This window comes from Delphinus delphis, chromosome 1 (genome assembly GCF_949987515.2).
Source record: "Delphinus delphis chromosome 1, mDelDel1.2, whole genome shotgun sequence".
In the NCBI taxonomy this organism is placed as follows: domain Eukaryota; kingdom Metazoa; phylum Chordata; class Mammalia; order Artiodactyla; family Delphinidae; genus Delphinus; species Delphinus delphis.
This window is the reverse complement of record NC_082683.1, coordinates 3,869,653-3,882,197: the sequence shown is the minus strand read 5'-3', so window position 1 is coordinate 3,882,197 and position 12,545 is coordinate 3,869,653. Positions and strand designations below refer to the sequence as shown.

At 56.5% G+C, this 12,545-nt stretch overlaps 1 long non-coding RNA gene across 1 annotated transcript; it reads right to left on the bottom strand.

The window, feature by feature from the left end:
* Positions 1 to 6,406: 6,406 nt before the first annotated feature.
* LOC132435284 (uncharacterized) lies at positions 6,407 to 10,909 on the bottom strand. Its single transcript, XR_009521514.1, has 3 exons — positions 10,811 to 10,909; positions 9,455 to 9,538; positions 6,407 to 6,519 (listed from the first exon to the last, which is right to left on the bottom strand). It is a non-coding gene; the product is annotated as an uncharacterized lncRNA (long non-coding RNA).
* Positions 10,910 to 12,545: the final 1,636 nt, after the last annotated feature.

Here is a 12,545-nt window from a genome sequence, read left to right as displayed (position 1 = left end):
AAATCTAGTCTACAGCCTCCATAAGATTACTCGTCAAGGGCAAATACAAATCTTAAGTTTTCTCCACAAACACTAGTAAAAGTCTTTAGCCATGTGAGTGGGTACTTGAGTCACAGTTCAAGTTTTGGAATGAAAACTATGGGGCCTCTGTGTCTGTCTGTATGAACGTTATGTATCTGTGATGTTTTTCTCCCTCCAGAAGTATTGTTAAAATTAATTGGTAAAAGTTTTATTGGACAGGCATAAAAAATAAATTTGATATCAATATCTTTACTTAAAAAGGAAACAATTTTCTTTCATCTGTTAAAAGGACAAAGTTTTGTGGGACTACTGGTCTGTTCTTGATGGGATTGTGAAAGGTTTTTCTTTACCTTTTAAGTAATCTGCCTAAAAAACAAAGATTCTGTGTTTTATCAAAATAGTTTCCCGTGCTTCATTTTGTCTTTGATTACTTAAGGAAACGAAATCTTCCCTATTAAAAGAGCCAGTTTTTAAAAAAATTTTTTTTAATAATCATGTAACTTCCTGTATTTGCCTGAGAAGTCATTAGTTGTCACTCTGGTTAAATGGACAACTAAGTATTGTATTACAATGACCTGTAATCCTATTTAATCAAATGTTTTAAATAAACTTTTTGATATTTTTGACAAGTTTCCCCAAATAAGGTTCAAAGTGAAGTCTTGTTGACCTTGAGCTAACTTTGCGATTTTCCAGGGGCCCCCTGGAACATCTTAATAGATGTGTTTTCTCTCCTTGTAAAAGAGAGATAGTAAACTAATTAGGCTTATTTGATATGTTAAATTACATGGGAAGTATTGTCAAATAAGAAGTGATACTCGACTTTCTTTAGGGTATATTTGCATGAAATTCCTAAAAATCTGATATGTCCTGGTATAATGTTATCACTCATAATTTAAAAATGTATGCCACAGAAATAACCAAATTTCCTTGTCAATTGCATTATAATGAGCTCTCATCAGATCTTTAACCATGACCATTTTAAAGTTTTGTTTTTGTTTTGTCATTTACAGACAGTTTTTGCTCTGCTCTCACGCTTTCGCAAAAGAGTTCCTGTAAAAGGGCTTCATCATCAAGGAGGTTCATGGAAAAGACTGACAAGTACAGGTTTCTGATAACTAAAATCAATTTGCCTTCCTATGGGAGGGGCAACAGTGGACCTTTCAAGTGCATCTTGAGGCTACCTGCACAGCTCGTTCCTACATGTCATGGGACAGCAGCTCGAGACCTGTCCTCATCCTCCTTCCCCATGTTAGTAAGACAAGCCCCTTACATTGATGATACTATGTTAGCATGTGAAGACTGGCCCCTGCTGTAGGATGCTCTGCAGGCTTTGCTGGACCATCTGTGAGGAGGGGGATGGGCAGTAGGACCCACAGAAAAGTCAAGGCTCGGGCAGCACTGTAAGGTTACTGGGAGTTGTTGGGTTGGGTACAGTGCGTGCTGTCCCAGAAGCTGTGATTGATAAGGTACAAGCCTAACCAAGCCCTAAGAACATGCTCGAGGTGTGAGCCTTTGCAGGGATTTAGGGTCTGGAGAACTTTTATTCCCTTCCTGGCACAGTGCCTCCATCCCTGGACCTGGGGGCCAGAGCAGCCCCTGCATTTGAGAAGCAAAGACATTAGTGAAGTGTCTTTAGAGCTCTGGGCATCTCCCGAGCAGGCCTGCATTGCGTTAGATGTGCCTGTGACTCTGGAAGGGGTGGGCTGGGCACTGAGGCAGAGACAGAGGAGAGAGAACTCCCTGGATTTGGTCCCAGCCCTGGGATGCAGCAGGTGCCCCAAACACCCGCAGAGGGCACTGGCTCCTGGCAATGCACAAGTGCTCCCCCAGGTAGAGCTGGTCACGGAGGGGGCAGCACAGCGAGGTCAGACCTTCCCTTCCTACCTAGGGGTGGGTTGAGGACATCGATCCCCTCTGCCCCAGCTCATGTCCCCATGTTGACGAGGTGGCAACCTGATTTATAGCAGAGGTGTGCCCTGTCCGCCAGCCCACTGTCGCTAGAAATGCGGGTGGTCCTAGGCCCTTAGAGTACGTGGACCCTCCAGACGCCCCTGCCCTGTTCCTGTGGGGGTCTGTGGAGAGGGAATGGGGGAAATTCCCACTGACGCCTTGTGTCAGGTGCCTGGAAGCAGGAATGAACCCTAGTAGCCAGCAGGCTGAGCTCAGAGCAGCTTGCCTGTTGGTCACTCACGAGTCCTGAACTGACACTTGGGCTGCTCCAAAGGGATGAACTCTATGGCTTTGACACTGGGAAGCTGAGCGCTGCATGATCGCGTATAAGCCCTGTGGGGTCAGGATGCGTGGAAGGACGCTTGGGTTCAGTAACCGCATGGCCTGTGTGTTCTAAACAACACTCAAGGCCATTGCCAGGGGAGTCTGGGGCCATCCTCAGGTGAGGGATTGGCAAACTGAGGGCTCTAGATATGCCTTGTTTGGTCTGGGTGCTGCATCTGGCCTAACCCAAGCTCTCCCGTCACCCTGCAAACCTGGCTGCCACCATTAGGGGAGCAGGGAAGCTGAGACCACGTAGGGTGCCTTCCATACACAGACAGTCACCTCACATAGGTCATGATGTGCAAGACCGGGCAGACGAACTTGACACTGACGGAGGGTCTGTCTCCCCTGTAACTGGCAAGCAGCAGCATTGGTAGAAAGCATGGACATTCAAGCAGCAGATTAGATGACTAACAGGAAACCCCTTGGCCGGTGGACCAAGTACTGTCCCAGGCTTTAGTACATTTGAATGATCGACCAGGAGGGCCTGTTGCCCCATATGCCCGACTGGGGGCCCCACGTGGTAGAGGTGTGGAAGTGGAGGAGAGAGCTGTCCCCCGACTCTCGAGTAATCCACACGCAATGATGCTGGGAACGCCAGGCGCCATCCTGCCTGGGAGAGGCGTCATCTGCTGAGATTTGTGATGGGATGTCCCACCGGATGGGTGAGTTACTTCACGCCCCTGGGTGAGGGGGACTGCTCAGTCTCCAGCGGGACCCCGTTGTTCTGCTGCCAGCCGGACCTGTAGAAACATATTGTACCTGCAGTGGAACATGTGCCATTGAGTGGAGCGGGTGGGGGGCTGGTCTGGCCTATCCCACCCCCAGACCGTCGTCTCATGCTGGACAGTGCTGCCTCCCTGGCCAAGATGTATGGCAGGTACACAGGTCAAGTTCCCGAAGCTGCTGAGCTCCCTCTCCTCCTGTTTCCCTCTGGTACTGTCACTCGGCCGCCATCTGTGTCCCCTCCATTGGCCGAGAGGATGTTACAGCTCACAAGGACCCCCTTGTGAGTTCAGCCAGCGAGCGTTGAATGACAGCCGGCGCAGCATCCTTACCGAGCACTAAAACTTCTCTAATGAGAAAGGCTGGCCTCTGAAACAGGCTGGCCTTGGACATCATTGCCGCCTTGCAAGGAGGCACCTGTGCCATTATCTGAGCAGAGTGCTGTGTGCTCGTGCTGACGAATCCGCTCACGTGTCATCTTTTTTTTTTTTTTTTTGCGGTACGCGGGCCTCTCACTGTTGTGGCCTCTCCCGTTGTGGAGCACAGGCTCCCGACGCGCAGGCTCAGCAGCCATGGCTCACAGGCCCAGCCGCTCCGCGGTATGCGGGATCTTCCTGGACCGGGGCACGAACCCGCATGCCCTGCATCGGCAGGCGGACTCTCAACCACTGCGCCACCAGGGAAGCCCACGTGTCATCTTTATTAAATCACACGAGGGCACAAGTGACGCCCTGAGTGATCCGACCCCCAGCCAAGGGGACTTGGTAAATTGGTGGTTTGGGTCATGGGGCTCTTGGTGGAGGAAACTGTTACTTCGTTGCGTTAAGCTTCGTTGCGTTAAGTTCCCTTGCCTGTGCCTGTACTGTCGCTGTGGCCTCCGCTTCCTGTGCAGCCGGAGAGCCGCCAAGGAGTGGCCTCCAAGCCAGTGGACCCCCTGCTGACTGCTGGGCTCGCTGCGGAAGAGGGGGTGTTGTGAGATTGGGAGAGCCCATCATGGTGGAGGGCAGGTGTTGGAGGAGGTCATCGAGAGGATGTGACCGCCGGGTGACCTGCGAGCTGGACCTCGGCCATCAGAGGTTCTTCACCCCTCCCTGCCCTTGAATGTGCCCTCGGCCCACCACTCCTGCAGCCAGAGCTGTCTCCCGGGACGCCGCCCGGAGAGAGTCAGGTGTTGTTAAGACCATCTGAGCCCCGTCAAGGCCTCTCTACCATCTTTTAAGATCCAGGCAGGCAGGTGCCCAAGACGAGCCTCTCGTATCAGTTCCCTGCTCCCTAAACCTGCCGCCTGCCGATCTGGCGTGTTGGCCTCTTCCTTCTGTCTCTCCTCACCCTCCATGTAGGGGGGGTCGGTTTGTGAGCCAATACTGGGTTCAAGCCCCATCACTGCTGATAGTACTTGCTGTGTGACTCTGGAAAACTTACTTAATGTCTCTGAGCCCCTTCCCCAATTTGTAAAATAAGGGTAATAAAAGCATCTGTATGGCGGACTCATTTTGGGGCCAATGAGAGCTTGTAGGCAAGTGCCCAGCACAGTGCCTGTCTTTGCCCAGCTCCAGGCACTGGGTCCCTGGGGGCTATGCTTTCAGTGTTACTGTCCTCAGTACCCCCGTGGCACGTGCCCACCCAGGCTAACCTCATTCCCAGCCACCCCAGACCCCCTGGGAGCACAAGGGCCCTGGTTGAGGAGTTCGAGATCTCACTCCTGGGCTGAACTTCTTCTGAAGGGGGAGCCTCAGCTCTCTCATTGGGAGGCCGAGCCTGGGGGTGGGGTGCACTATGGTCTGAATATTTGTGCCCCTCCAAATTTGCATGTTGAAATATAATGGGATGTATCAGGAGGAGGTGGGGTTTAGGGAGGTGACTAGGTCATAAGGGTGGGACCCCATGAATGGAATTAATGCCCTTATAAGAGAGTCCCAGAGAGCTCTGTCCCCCTCCCACCATGTGTGGACACACTGAGGAGACAGCCGGGAAGGGGGCTCTCACCAGGCATGGGGTCGGCTGGCGCCTTGATCTCGAACTTCCAGCTTCCAGAACTGCTGTTATAAGTCACCCAGGCTATGGTATTTTGTTTTAGAGCCCAGACAGACCGAGACAGGGCGGGTCCCTGCTGAGTAGCCGGCATGGCCACAGCCACTCTCTGGGTGGTAGTGGGGTGAGGCGATCTCTCCTGGGCTTCTCTCTCTCATTTGCTTCAAGACCTAAGGGGAAGCCTTCCAATCTTCAGGGGCGGGGGGCTTCTGCGTGCCTCCCTGGGGGCTCAGCTCCTCCCAGAGGCAGCCTCAGGGCTCCTGGCTGAACTGGATCTGCTGTGCTTCCAGCAGATGCCTACCCCCCCCCCCCCCCCACCACCATCTCCTGGAGCAGAAAACAGGGAGGGATTACTCTTCCCTGAGCAAAACTGCTCTGGGTAAGTCCCCACACTCCCCGAAACTTGTCAAATGGCAGGACGTTTAGCTCTGCTTGTCTGGAGCTGGTTGGAGTTCCAGCAACCACAAAGGCAGACAGCTCAGGAGATACTCGTCGGATGAATGAATCAATGAAGGAAGGAAGGAAGGAAAGGCTGCAGGGGAAGAACCACTTCCTAGGAGAAAGGGACTGAGCCAGGTTCCTCCCCAACTTCCCCCCACCTGGGTGCTGGCCTCAGGGCCAGAGGGAAGCTGGGTCCTTGCCCAGGGGAAGGGATGTCCCAGCTGTAGCTTCGCAGCTGGCATTGGGCTTCCCGCCTGCTCCTGGGGACGTGGGCACAGAGAAGCGGTGAAGCTAAGTGTTTTCAGAGTCGGGAGCTCAGAGCTGAACAGAGGCTGCCTGCCCAGCCGTGAACCTCACCACTGCTTTCCCCTGAGCCCCGTGTTTGGCCGTCCAGCCTCTGCATGGGCAATTCAGCCCCTGGAATGAGCTTCCAACTGGCAAGAGCCCAGCCCACCCTCCACCAGATGCTGTGAGCCCCGCCCAGACGCTGTGATCCCAGCTAAGTGGGCGGGGCTGCCAGTGAGGAAGTTTGAGGGTGTCAGTCTGACTTCCCACCAGGTAACCATCCTGCCCTGGCTCAGTTTCTGCTGGGGACAGTCCCTGTGGGGGTGGAGTGAGCGTCCCCGTGAACAGGAGCTAAGGTGAGGGCGGTACGGACCCGCTGCCCACCTGCTGCCCTTCCTGCGGCCCCCATGTGGGATCGCACCTGTAGGGGGGGAAAATATCTTTTCCTTCCACCCTTCTAGGTTCTCCATACCCAAACAAGAGAAACGCACACAGGTTTATTTAATATAAGCTTTATGTGACATGGGAGCCTTGATAAGGAAATGAAGACTCAAAGAAACGGTGAAGCCTGAGTGTTTTTATGCTGGTTGGATTAAGAGTGAAAAGTCATGGGGAAACGTGATAGGACAAAAGAGTGTGGGCTCAGGTAGTGAAGCGGGGAGCTGTTTGTTCAGATCCCTCTCGGCGTCCCCTCGCCTCGGGGATAAGGATGCTGCCATCCTCCGGGTGCAGGGAGGGCACCTGTCACAGAAGGGCACCTGTGACCCACTTCAGGGGAAGGTCAGAGGGTCCTTCCTGCTTCTGCCTTCACCTGAGCAAGTCCAATGTGCCACCGTGCCGTGTTTGGAGTAGCGCGTCTGAACCCCGTCACGTTGCAGCCCTTTTCTCCATCAAGAAGAAGTGAAGGCCCAGCAACGTGCACTGAGGTTTTGGAAGAGTCTAGACTCTTGACTGGCCCAAGAGGGAGGGGCGCTCCTGGAGATTAATGGGGCTGTTTGGGGAGGGGCGCTCCTGGAGATTGGGGTGGGGGAGGCCAGGGAGAGGTTGCAGTGCAGACAGACAGATGTGGTGTCCGAGGCAGGCCAGGCCTGGTTTCAGGGCCGAGTGGACCTCTGCTGGGCTGGCTGGAGGCGCTGCTGCGGGGAGGCATTGCAGAGGGGGACCGGACCCTCCAGGCACAGAGTGGGGGCCGAGGAGGAATCTAGAACCTGTGAGATCTGGGCTCCGTGGCTGGAGGGAAATTTTAACCTGGGCCTGGCGGGGTGTAGCCACAGCCCAGAAAGAGAAGGGCTGTCCCGGGGCACCAGGCCCAAGGAGAGCCCAGCAGCCACCCACGGTGGAGCCACAGTGGCCCGGGGGGGACTGTCCCCATCCGCTCCGGTGGGACGCATGGCCTTCTCATCTCTCAGTTCACCCTTCACCTCGAGTGTCTGTGTCTCCCTCTCTCTCTCTGTCTCCCTCTCTCCTTCTCCTAGTCTCTCTCCCATGTCCTGAAAAGCAGCTCTAATTCCCTTGTAGAATCCTGCATTCACACCCTTCCTTCCCTGTCCACTGAGCCGTGAGCCCCTGGAGGGCAGGGATCGTGCCTGGGCCATTCACGGGTCCTGACACGTGTGCTGACATACAGCAGGTGCTCAATAAATCCTTGAGGATCGCTGGTTGCTGTACCTCCAGCTATGCCTGAGGGCACCCCACTGGCTCTGGCTGGTCCGTCACCCAGGTTAGGGTGAGGCCATCCCCCGGGCTGGTCCGTCACCCAGGTTAGGGTGAGGCCATCCCCCGGGCTGGTCCGTCACCCAGGTTAGGGTGAGGCCATCCCCCGGGCTGGTCCGTCACCCAGGTTAGGGTGAGGCCATCCCCCTGGCTGGTCCGTCACCCAGGTTAGGGTGAGGCCATCCCCCGGGCTGGTCCGTCACCCAGGTTAGGGTGAGGCCATCCCCCTGGCTGGTCCGTCACCCAGGTTAGGGTGAGGCCATCCCCCGGGCTGGTCCGTCACCCAGGTTAGGGTGAGGCCATCCCCCGGGCTGGTCCGTCACCCAGGTTAGGGTGAGGCCATCCCCCGGGCTGGTCCGTCACCCAGGTTAGGGTGAGGCCATCCCCCGGGCTGGTCCGTCACCCAGGTTAGGGTGAGGCCATCCCCCTGGCTGGCTGGCACGGCAGTGGCTCTCACTGCATGATTCTCCGGGGAGTTGGCCCCAGGCCTGGTGGGAATTTCAGCCTGCTGGAGGGACCTAGGTGGCAGGAGGGACTGGCTGCCGGAGTCCTGCCGGTCAGGACTGTGGTTCCCTGCTTGGGTCCTGTCCCAAGGAGGGCTCCATGGTGACCCCCACCTTCCATCCTGGGGGGCTGGTCAGGAACAAAGGCCCAGCCTGCGGGTGGAGGTGCATCCACGACCCCCTCCGAGGCAAAGCCAGAGGAGGTTCTGAGTTGGCATCACGGTCCGGCTGCTTCCAGGGAAGGTTATTCAGAATCCCTGCAGCTTCGTTTTCCTCATCTCTAAGGTGGGGTCAATAATAATAACAATAGTGATAATGATGCTTAGAGTAGCGCCAGCTTATGTGGGTTTAGTGGAGGATCGGTGACCTGATGCCAAGTCCCCGGACTGTCAGAGACACTCAGTAAATGGCAACTGTTATCCCCGTTAACACTGACTGTGGGTCTGTTAGGTTTGGGGGGTGGGGTGGTTGGAGCCAGAGTGTCAATTGCTGATGAATCTGAACCTCAGAGGCTGTGCTGACTCCAGGCGGACCTGGGAGGAATCAGCCCAGCGCCGGGGGGAGCAGGCAGATGTCCCAGAGCCCTCACCCGGCCCCCATCGCAGAGGGAGTCGTGCTCCCACCATGGGGTGAAACCCCCCTCCGAATCCAGATCTGAGCTCCTTTTCGCCATGGCAAGGTTTCTGGCATTTCCAGGAAACTTAGCAGCGTTTGCGAGCCTTGTTGACTTTGGGAGGAGCCTTTGCATTGGAGCCCTCAGCCGTGTGCTGGGAGCCTGGTCACTGTCTTTCACTGAGTTTCCCAGCAGAAGTGCTCTCCCTGGCTGGGGCCCCAGGGTCTCCGAGACACTGCCACACCCAGCTCGTCTGGGGTCCTGCTGATGCCATCTGGCCCCACTAGGTTCCTGGGGGTCAGACAGGGGGGGACCAGGCGGCCTGCACTGCACCCCAATGCTGCCCATCAAGAACCCCCAGAGGGAGCATGGCCTGATTGGTCAGTGCCGTCCTCCCCTCCCATTTTCCGAGGACTGTGCTTCTTTGAGTGGTTGCAATATCCTTCAGAGCGATTCAATGGTGCAGCCCTGGAACCCACATGGGGACCTTTGCAAGGGCCCTCCCACCCACTCATGCTCTCTGGCTAGCTCCCCTGGGCCCTGGGAGACTGTTCTCTTTCGTTCACCCCATCCCCAAAGGCTCAAGATCCCCCAGGATGAGCAGAACTGTGTCCCCAAGTCTGGAGGAAGGAGCCGGTAGGAGAAAAACCCCGGGGGACAAGCAGGCATTCCAGGGGTCCATCTCATGCAGCCAGAGCAGAAGTGGAGCGGGTGCGCCGGATGGGGCTGAGGTCAAGCCGAGTCCTGGGTGGAGAGGGAGGGGCAGCCCGTCCCCCTGCTGACCACCAAGGCAGCCTCGCGGGGGGAAGCGCCTCTGGAAGAGCCTGAAGGGGGCCCACGCACAAACCTCACTGAGCAGCTCCCACGTGGGGCTCACAGCGAGCAGCCCATCTGGTTCTCAAACAACCCATGAGAAGCTGCTGCTTCCATCCTATCAAAGAGATGGGGAAACGGAAGATCAGACCTGCCCAAAGTCACACCATTAGCACACTCTGTGCTCTGAGCCCTGGATCCTTTTCCCTCCCTCCTCCCTCCCCATCAACCACCTCTCGGTGCCCATCCTTCCTGGAGAGGAGGCTCTGCCTGGGACCTCAGGGGCTGCTTGCAGGTCTGAGCCTCAGAGCTGCTTGGTCTTCTCTCTCCGTGGCTCCCCTCCCGTCTGGGTGGCCCTCAGCCCTGGGCAGGGGACGGCCACCCACTTACCCAGGCCAGCCTATCTTGACTTCTCCGTGAGGGATGTGAAAAGGGGCAGAGGGAGCCTGTGGTCCCCACCCAACGGCCTGGGTGCTGCCCACCAAAGGCATATCTAGCCAAGCGGGTGGGGGTGGCTTGGTTCCCCACTTTTGGTAGGGAGGTGGGAACCCCAGATGCCTCCGGTCTCTGCAGGGTTGCATGGGGGGCTGATGTGGTCCTGGGATCCTAGGAGGCCAGAGCCCATGGCTCCCAGCAGCAGGGGCCTGGGTCCCAGGACCACGGTGTGGGCCCTTCAGAGTCTCCTCCGGGCCCCGAGAGCCCCTGCTGGCCCAGGTCGCTGCGGCACAGGACGCCAAGGAGCTGTCGGCACCACGCAACTCTCCATGGACAGCTCTGCAGGATGGGCAGAGACGGGCTGGCAGCCTCTGTGTCTGACTCCCCTGTGGAGTGGTACTTGCTTTGCACGCTGCTCCCTCACTGTTGAATTGCAAGTCCTCTTACTTGGAATAACACTGACTTGCACATTTGAGTAGTTCAAGCAGGGAAAATTTAATAGATGCCAACTGAGCAAATGCCAGGGGCTTTGAAACAGAAATTTCAATTGCCAGGTGGATAAACGTTTGGATAAAAGGACCCTCCTCCCGGCTGCCACCGTGGCGGCTCTGTCTGCGCCCGTCTGCTGGGTGCTGCTCTGTGTTTGCGTCCCAGCGCCGCAGCCAGCACCGTCTGTGCGCAGAAATCATGCTGCAGAGCAAACTGGAGTTCTGGGCGCTTGGTATGAGGGTGGCTTCCGGGAGCCTGTCCTTAGGCAGCACCAGTGCCAACTCGGCTTTAGACAGTGCTCGGGGTCTGGGGTCCCTGCCTGTAGTCATCACTGGCCCCAGGGCTTGGGGTGGGATGGTGGGGCACTTCCACATCTCTGGCCCGGCCTGGGGTCCAGCCTGGGGTCCTGTGCCTGCAGAAGCATTTGCTGCACTGTGGGAAGGACCACAGGCCACAGCCCACTTACCGGTGGACAAGGCAGCATCTCAGTGTCCGGCAGAGGCTGGGGTGCTAGTTGGTTTCTCTCTTCACTCCTGATCACCTGAAAAAGGTGCTAGGTGCTGGCTAAGCTGCCCCCCTCCTGCCCCACTCTGGCACCTTCCCAGGAGGCTCTCCTAAGGGAGCCCCTGGGACCAGCACCTTCTTCCCTCTTTGGGGTCTGGGAGGAGGCCCGCATCTCAGTGCAGTGCCCCCTAGCTGCCACCAGGGGTCATCAGGCCCACGGCAGGCTGGAGGGTGGACACCGGTGGCTGGGAGCGGAGTGCGGGGCGGGGGCAGAGGCAGGCAGCCAGCGGCAACCGGGATGCAGGCGTTGGTTGGTGTCCTGGAGGTCAACCCAGCCCAGGCCAGCTGAGCTGTGGGCTTTGGCGGCCGGCGTGCCCTGGGAGATCAGCTGTCGTGCCTGAGCTGCAGGTCCTGGGACCTGACGCTGGTGGAGACATGAGGCCCGGCACACTGCTTAAGGGCATGGTGGACTTTGGAGTCATTCCAGGATGGCTTTAAATCCCGTGTGGACTTGGGCCACCTCCTTAACCTCTGCAAGCCTCAGTTTCCCCACCTGTAAAATGGGAGAAATGACGGAAGTGTTGTTGGAAGGATTCAGTGAAGTGCTCAGCCCAGGCCTGGTGTCACACCATCACTCAGCAGACGATAAAGACGGTTCTTACTCCCGTCAATAGAGTTTTCAGAGGGACTGTCCTTTCTGTCACCATCTCCTCCAAGATGCTCTGTGGCTCCTGCCTGTTTTTAATGTTCCTAATCTCCTGTTGATTATTCCTGGGGTTTCAGCCAAATAAGCACTTCCAATTAAAGCTCTTGCCTCAGCTCAGAGTTGGGTTGCCATGGTGACAGGAGCAGGGATTTCAGTTCTTCCCCGGAATGTACACACGTGTGTGTCAGAGTCTTCGTGTGGGTTTCTGCCCGTGTGTCTAGTTGTTACCAGTGTCACTCCTGCGGGGCCTGGAGCTGGCAGGTGGGTGGAGGGAGGGAGGAAAATGGGGTGTCAGGCGTGATGCTGAGGTCCCTTCTGCGCGGGGGAAGCCTTTGCCTGAGTGCTCGGGCCAGTGTTGGGAGGAAAATGTGGGTTTCCTCGTGCAGACTTGGCCTTCCTGGAAGTGGCCTCAAGGCCCCTGTCCAGCCAGGCAGGTGGAATGATGCCCAGGTGGTGGACACCCCTGCCCAGGTCTCTAGAGCCTCACAGGTGTGTGTGTGTGTCTGAATGTGACTGTGTGCCTGTGTGTGTGTGTGTATGTCTCAAGCTGGCTATTGGAGCTGAATCTCAGACAGAAAGTTCTAAACTCAGCTACTCAGCTCTGGCTGGGGGTTGAGAGAGGTCCAGGGAGGGGCTGAGCCAGAAGCAGAGTTGAGAGGCTCCCTCTGACCTCTGGTTTCTCAGAATTCCAGGTGCGTCAGCATCAGGCCTCGTCTTCAGCACTGGAAGTTCTTGGAAGGTAGGCTTGTTGCTTCATGTGTGGGTTGGCTGGGATTTTTGCAGTTGAAAGCGTCAAAGCAGCTTGTGCAAAATTAAATAGACAGAAGGAGAAAAGAAAGAACTTATGTGCACACACACGGATACACGGGCACACACACACAAAATCACACGTGCTCACACACAGACAGGCGGTCATACACAGAGACACACACACACACACACACACACACACAATGGGGCCCAGGTGCTGGGAATCCCTGCTCATCCAGCT